The sequence below is a fragment of the Narcine bancroftii genome, unplaced genomic scaffold, assembly GCF_036971445.1.
Source record: "Narcine bancroftii isolate sNarBan1 unplaced genomic scaffold, sNarBan1.hap1 Scaffold_108, whole genome shotgun sequence".
Classification (NCBI taxonomy): Eukaryota; Metazoa; Chordata; class Chondrichthyes; order Torpediniformes; family Narcinidae; genus Narcine; species Narcine bancroftii.
In genome coordinates, this window is record NW_027211829.1 from 249,383 (window position 1) to 256,882 (window position 7,500).

Sequence of the window (7,500 nt, forward strand, 5' to 3'; positions counted from 1 at the left end):
CCTCCATAATTCTTCGTCTGTGAAGCCAAGCCAAAGAGAGAGAAAGATGTGACAAGTTGATTGTCAAGTCTTCTATCCACGAGTGGTTGCAAGTGTATCGATTAACCCGGCGAGTTTCTCTCTGTGTGTGTCTTTAACTTCTCATGCGACTGCACTACATGTGTCAATAAAAGACAACTGTGTTCAAATTCGTCACCCTTGGGACCCCTTGAATCAGTTTCACACACATAATAATTGGTGCAGTGAGCAGGGTCCTTCGAGTTCCGACTGAACACAGCTGCAGTGGAGATGCTTTGGAATCGGGGCAGGAAATCTAGTGCAGGCAAGGAGAACAAGATCTGGGGGTGGACTGATGAGAGTGCAGGGTTGGGGAGCTTGGAAAGCATGCTGGCGGACCATGGCAAACTGGTAGACTGGTCCAAGCTCCTGGATCCACATCTTGAGAAAATAGGTCACCACGTGTTGTCCCACTTCAAGAAGTCGGGGTTCCCAAAATCTAAGGGGAATCAGAGGATGCCTTTTGGCTGCCAGTGTTTCTCCTGAGAAACCAATGTGAAATCATAGAAAGGAAAGATTTGGAGAGGGCCCAGGAAAATAAGGAGATAAAGGTGGTCCAGCAGTGCTGCTGTGCACTGCAGGAGGCAGCACAGACTCCCCCAACCTGAGCCACTGATGTCGAGATGAGAGGGACAGAGGTAGCCAACAGGCATGCCAATCAAGGTCTGACTCCCCCCCCCCCCATACCCGCAGTGAGTGAGTTTGTACTGGCCATGGAGCGATTAGCCGAGGCCATTTCCCAGGATTCAGGCATTAAAGGTTTCAGAACAGGCCAGGAAGAGCATGAAATCAATTTATTTGCAGAAGTTGTTCTGATATATCTGACAGACCCGACACACTCATTGCCCAAGTTGTGCTCCACCCTGGAGGACTATGGGGAGATCTCTGGGTATAAGTTCTTTTGGGATATGTGCAAAATCATGTCACTTAGGAAGGGGGATTAGAGCCAATGTCAAGAAAATAGTCAACAAATGTGGTGGCAAAATGGGATCAAATATCTAGGAGTTAGAATAGATAACAACGAGTAATTTAGACCAGCTGAATTATTCTCCCCTTGCTTGGGGAAATTGAGGAGGATTTAAATGGTTGGATGTCCCTGCCCATTACACTAGTGGTGTCACAGAGAGGGGAGGTGTCACAGAGGGGGGAGATGATGACACAGAGGGGGTGATGATGTCACTGCATGGGGCAGCCATAGCTGAGTCGTGCCATGGCACAGCAACATGCGAAAGATGCCTCTCCTGGAAGGGGATTCTGGCCTGCATGTCGGAGTAGGACTCTGTCTCATGCCAGAGACCCTCTGATCAACAGAGTTGTGTTTGGAAGCACCCTGCACCAATGGGTGAGATAAAGAGCCTGTTACAGGCTCCCCTACTGGGACAGAGCCTCCTCTGGCACCATCCTTCACCCAGTGTGGGCGGAGAGAATGGAGGCTGCATTTAATCCCCTCTCCCCATCCTGAGTGCAGGGCACTTTATGAGGCAGCTGGAGGGGACTGGGGAGGGGAGAACAATGGCATGTGAGGGGATACAGGGATGGGGTCTATCGGAGTGGAGGGGAGAATGAAGGAATGGGATTTCATCAGGGGCTAATGTCAAGGGTGATTGGATCAGAGGTATGGGACATAGGGTTGAGCTGGGGGGATGGGGTGCGAGGGGACGGAAGGCACTGGGGAAACCATGGGGGTGGTGTTGGGTGGGGGATCAGAGTGTGGTAGAGGAATCGGGGCAGGGGAGAGTGTGAGGTGTCTGAGGGAGAAGAGAAGTTGCGAGGGGGATGGAAGGTAGACCTTTCAACAGAAATGGGACAGAGCTCCCCCTCCACCTGGAATGGGATCTGTCCACTGAGAGACAGGACCGCTCCTCCACCCACCCCCACCCCCCCAGGGTTACAAGATCCCTTCCACCCTTGCATACACCCCCACACCCCCCAAACCGGGATAGGATTCTTTCCCCCAGTGGACCTGGATCAAGGTGCTAGAAAGTGTTTCTGCTGCGGCGGACCCAACAGAGTTGAGTGACGAAGCATGGGTCTATCTCCGCACCACCTGCTCCCTCATGCGACGAGGTCTCGCTTGCATCATGGAAGATCACGGTGTTGCTGAGCTTCTGGGAATGTGGAGGGCTTCTGCTAAACCCGTGGTGGGGTTCAGAGTGCTTCATCTCCCCGGGACGTGCTCTCATGGAGGGAGGGTTGTAGACAAAGTGAACGGCTGCGGAACTGGCCTCAGTCTGAGGAGAGTGATCAAAGAGGGACCTGGGGTGGAAATATTTCTACTGAGAGGCTGGAAAGAACCACCAGAGGATCAATTCTGACATTTAGGTGATCCTTGGAAGGGAGTTAGAGGGAGGGGTAGAGACTAACTTGGACAGCAAGGCTGGGTTGGGATAAATGACCTGTTGTGTACCCTCTGGGTGTGTAAATGCTGCTGCTTCTGCCCCAGAGGACATGGCAATAAGGTCACAACAGAGGTGGCCACACCGGGTCACGGACCCAACATCCCCAAGGTGGTGTCCTGCACAGATGTTAAAATCATCGACAATGGATCATTCGGTGTGGTGTACCAGGCAAGGCTGGTGGACTCCGGAGAGCTGATTGCCATCAAGAAGATCTTGCAGGACAAGAGATTCAAGGTGAGGGGGAGGAGCAGTTGTGGGGAAATGGAACACCCTGATATTTAACTTTAGGGCCTACAGCACGTTCACAGGCCCTTGCGACACATGACCCGTTTCACACAATTACACCCAATTGACAAACAACACCCCAAACACATTTTTGAAGGGTGGGTGGAAAGAGGAGCATCTGACAGAGACCAAGGCAGCCATGGGGTTTGGAAATAGAGAAAGTCACACAAACCAACAACAGACCCCCCATCCCCACACACAACCCCCCACCCCACACACACACACACACACACACACACACACACACACACACACACACACCTGGCAAATATCAGAGATTTCATTGTTTAGTAGAAGCTGGGAAAACAATCATAAAAACTGAAATGATACTTCATTGAACCCCCTGACGAATCCCCGCTCCAGCGACACGAAAAGTCCCCCCCACTGACTCTCGAAAAGTCCCCCACTTCGGCCTCCCTAGGAGTTCCCCACCTCTGACCTCTTGACGAATCTCCTCCCCGCCTCCCCCCTCAACTTGGACATGTCGCCCCTCAGGGCCCCGACCCATCGCCCATCCTTGCTGATGTTCCTCTCTCGCCATAGAACCGCAAACTGCAGATCGTGCGAAAGTTGGATCACACCATCATCGTCCCTCTTCTCAACTTCTACTCCTCTGTAGTCAAGGTAAGATCCACCTGCACCCACCCCACCCCCACTCTGATGCATATCATTTGCTGCTACCTTCCCCATTCCTTCAATCGATCTGTCTCGCTGCAGCCTCTCTGTTGCCTCCATCCTGCCCCTCTGACCAGTGCTGACTCCTTGACGCTGGCTGCCCTGCTCCTCACCCATTAACTCATGACCTCTTGCCATTTCAACTCCAGACAGCAGCAGCCAAGACCACAAAACAAGATCGCCAAATTCGGCCACTCAGCCCCTCCAGTCTGTTTCCCCAAATCATTTCACGAATGTATTTTCCCCCATAACTCACTTCCCCAGAACCTTTTGGTGCCCTTCCAAATCAACGCCTGCTCTGAATCGTCCCAACAACTCAGCCTCCACATGTTCGACCCCAGCCAACACCCGGCTGCAAACATTTCTCATCTCGAAACGTCAATGGTTTTTCTCTCCCGGTGAATCTTTGCCTCAATAGGGAGGGCGGTCAGAGCTGCACATTTTGTGCAGTCTCACCAGAAGCCGAATGATGGGGCAGCGGACGGGTCCACTACGGCCTGTTGACGCTCTGCTCGCTGAGCCCTTGGATTCATGCCATGTTGTGTTGAGCAGTGGGGGCATCAGGCCTACAGAGATCAGGAGGGGCTGGCACTCCAGTTGGGAGAGGCACTGGGTGTTGGAGGGTAAATCCAGCTGACATGTTTGTATTGTGTCCAAGAGAAAGAGGAGGTTTATTTGAATCTGGGTCTGGTCTATGTTCCCGAGACGGTTCACTGCATGGCCCAGCACTTCAACAAGGCCAAGCAGCCCATTCCCATGATCTACATCAAGGTGGTTGTGGGTCTGGGTGGTCAAGTTGTCCACTGGGGCAAGCTTGGATGTTGGGGTTGGAGGATATGAAGGAGTTTACTGGCTGAGTCTCACTGGGGACTGGATATCGATGAAGGGTGCATGAGGGTCTCAATGGGTATTGGTGAGGAGAGAAAGGGTAGTGAGGGGAGAGGGGTGGAGAGGATGATGAGGATGGACGTTGATTGGCAGGGTGGGGCCCTTCACCCACCTCCCCTTACCCTCAGGATCCAGACCCGGCCAGTGTGGAGGCAGAGTGGGTCATGTTATATCGTTGTGTTGCCAGATGTTCAGGTACCAGCTGTAGCAGAGCCTGGCCTACATCCATCCTCAGGGGGTTTGCCATTAAGACATCAAGCCCTAGAAGATGCTGGTAGATCCCGAGATGGCCTTCTTATTGCTCCTTTATTTCGGCAGGTAGATCCACCCATGTCTGCCCGTTCACCACCTCAACACGGTCCTGATCCCTCTCCCCAACACGTCCCCTCCGCACCAGCTCTCACCCCTCCCACACCAGCTCTCTTCCCTCCTCCCTCTCCCAACTTTCCCCTCCACAGCTTAATAACTTATTCTAAATAAGATTGTGGGGGCCTTAGATGGAATGAACAGCCAGCAAATTTTCCTAAAGTGTCAGGTGCAAATCCCAGAGTGCACCCGCTTCAGGTGAGGGGAGATTTTTTTTATGCAGAGAGTTGTGAGTGGTTTGAATGTGTCACCGGAGAAAGTGGTAGTGGCTGGTAGAATAGGTACATATAAAAGTCTCTGAGACGAGCATGTGGATGTAAGGGAACAGAAGTTTTACATGATAGAGGAATTTGGGGATATGGCGAGAAGGCAGGGTAGGTCGAGTTAGGTCATAAATTAGATCAGCCATGATCGTATTGAATGGCGGAGCAGGGTCGATAGGCCATTTTTGTCCTACTCCTGTTCCCACTTCCTATGTTCCTATGGGTGTGGTACAGGTAAAGGTTGTGGAGAACATTTACAAAGGTGATGGGAGTGGAAGGGTGGGTATGTCAGGGGATGACACAGAGGTAGAGATGTTGCAGACAGTGTAGAAGGTTGTCATAGGTCATCCAGTTTGCCGAGAAGTGACAGATGGATTTCAATCCTGTAAATCAGATGTACTTAAATAAGCAACTGGTCCAGGTTTATTTCCAGAGTCATTTTCAAGGGCACGAATAACAGTTATTCCAAAGAAGGTTGGAGACCCATTAAAAGTAGCTTCATATAGACCAATATCTTTATTGAATGCGGATTACAAGAATGTGTGGGCAGAGCACTTGGTTAATGGCAGGATTATGAACAGTGTGCAGGACAGAGAAATATTTAGATCCTGCTCCATAAATCACTCAATGTTGCTGTCCAAATTGAGAGGGAGTTTAAAATGGTGTATTGTGTGCTGGCCTTCAGGAGTCAGGGTATTGAGTTCAAGAACTGAGAGGTAACATTGCAGATGTATAAAATTCTAGTCAGACCACACTTCGAATATTGTGTGCATTCCTAGGGCGAGAATACCAGAGGACGTCTAAATAAGGTGAGCTGAGGGAACTTTAGGCAAGACGTGAGGGGTACATTTTATTCACACAGAATGTAGTGGGTGGCTGGAATGCATTGCCAGGGTAGTAGCGGAGGCTGGTCCAAAAAAGGCATGAAAAGGATTTTAATATGGACAGGAATTAAAGAAAAATGGAGGGTACTGGTGTGAGGGAGTGGAGGGTAACATTGTTGTTGGGTAGGTTCAGATGGATCAGCTGAACGGACTCGACCGATCCATCCATGATTTGTCTAGCATCTTGATGCCATATCGTGGAGAACCAGGGTGTTGCCTGATGGAGACACATTGCTCTGAGCTCTGCAGAGAGAGATCGTGGTTTTCGCCAAAACACACTTCCTCAGGTAAAGCAGAGGAAGGGAAAAGGCTCCAGTGTTCAGGGGAAGGGGGGATGATGGGGGAAGAGTTGGGACCCTCCAAAGTCATTGTGATCAGGCCTCAGAGACAGTATCTCTATCACTCGTATTTCTCTTCCCAGCAGAAGGACCGATCTCAGAGACAAGACACGACTCCAGAAGAACCTCGCATCCCAGCTGAACAGAGGACGGACAACATCATGATGGCCTGAATCCCTCCCCTTCTTCTCCCTCTGGCCCTGCCAACCCCATTCCCTGCCTCTTCCATGTCCCTTCACCCACTTCCCCTCTTCTCTTCTACCCCTCCTCCATCCCAACCCCCTCCCGCTCACCTTCCCCTTCTCCTGCCCTCACACCTATGCCCTAACCCCAGCCCTCCACCCTTCACCTCCCCCTTCCCCTCTCCCCTTCCCTTCCCCTTACCCCCTCCCCTTCCCCTCCCCCTTCCCCTCCCCTAACCCTCCCCCTTCCCCTCCCCTTCTCCTCCTCCCCTTCCCCTCCCCCTTCCCTTTCCCCTTCCTACCCCTAACCTAGGGGAAGGAGGGGGAGGGGAAGGGGGTAGGAGAAAGGGGGTAGTGGTAGGGGGTAAGGGTAGGGGTTGTGGCAAGGGGTAGGGTAGGGGGTACTGGTAGGGGTTGCGGGGATGGGGAAGGGGTAGGAGGTAGGGTTAGGGGAAGGGGGTAGATTGTAAGGGATAGTGTAGGGGATAGTTGTAGTGGGTGTGGGTATGGGGAAGGGGTAGGAGGTAGGGTTAGGGGAAGGGGGTAATTGTAGGGGGTGCGGGTATGGGGAAGGGGTAGAAGGTAGGGTTAGGGGAAGGGGGTAGGTTGTAAGGGATAGGGGTAGGGTTTAGTTTTGGGTTGGGGAAGTTGGGTAGAGTTAGGGTATGTGTTAGGAGCAGTGTAGAGGTAGCATTAGGTTTAGTGTTAGGAGACATGGGGTAGGGCTATATCTTGGTTTATAGTTAGGTTTATAGTTCGGGGAAGTGGGCTTGTGTTAGGTATAGGGGAAGGGGGTAGGAGCAGGGGGGTAGAGGAGGAGTGAGGTTTGGGGTTAGGGGATTGTGGGTAGCATTAGGGTTGGGGTTTGGGGGCGGCATAGGCGTAGGGATAAAGTTAGGGTTAGTGGACGGGGTGGGGGTAGAGTTAGGGGCCGTGGAGTGGTGGTAGTGGGTATCGGTAGTGTTAAGGTTAGTTTTAGGATTTTGGTAGGGGTTAGGGTTAGGAGTAGGAGGAAGGGAAGGGGGAGGGGAATGGGGAGGCGAGAGGGGGATGGGAACTGGGGAAGGGAAGGGGGAGGGGATGTGGGAGGGGAACGGGCAGTGGTAAGGGGAGGGGAACGGGGTAGAGGAAAGGGGAGGTGAACGGTGGACTGCATCCCTAGC

At 52.2% G+C, this 7,500-nt stretch overlaps 1 long non-coding RNA gene across 1 annotated transcript; it reads left to right on the forward strand.

Moving 5' to 3' along the window:
• Nucleotides 1–1,273: 1,273 nt before the first annotated feature.
• Nucleotides 1,274–6,706, forward strand: LOC138750225 (uncharacterized). The gene is made up of 4 exons (XR_011349178.1): nucleotides 1,274–1,399; nucleotides 2,501–2,690; nucleotides 3,285–3,365; nucleotides 6,239–6,706. It is a non-coding gene; the product is annotated as an uncharacterized lncRNA (long non-coding RNA).
• Nucleotides 6,707–7,500: the final 794 nt, after the last annotated feature.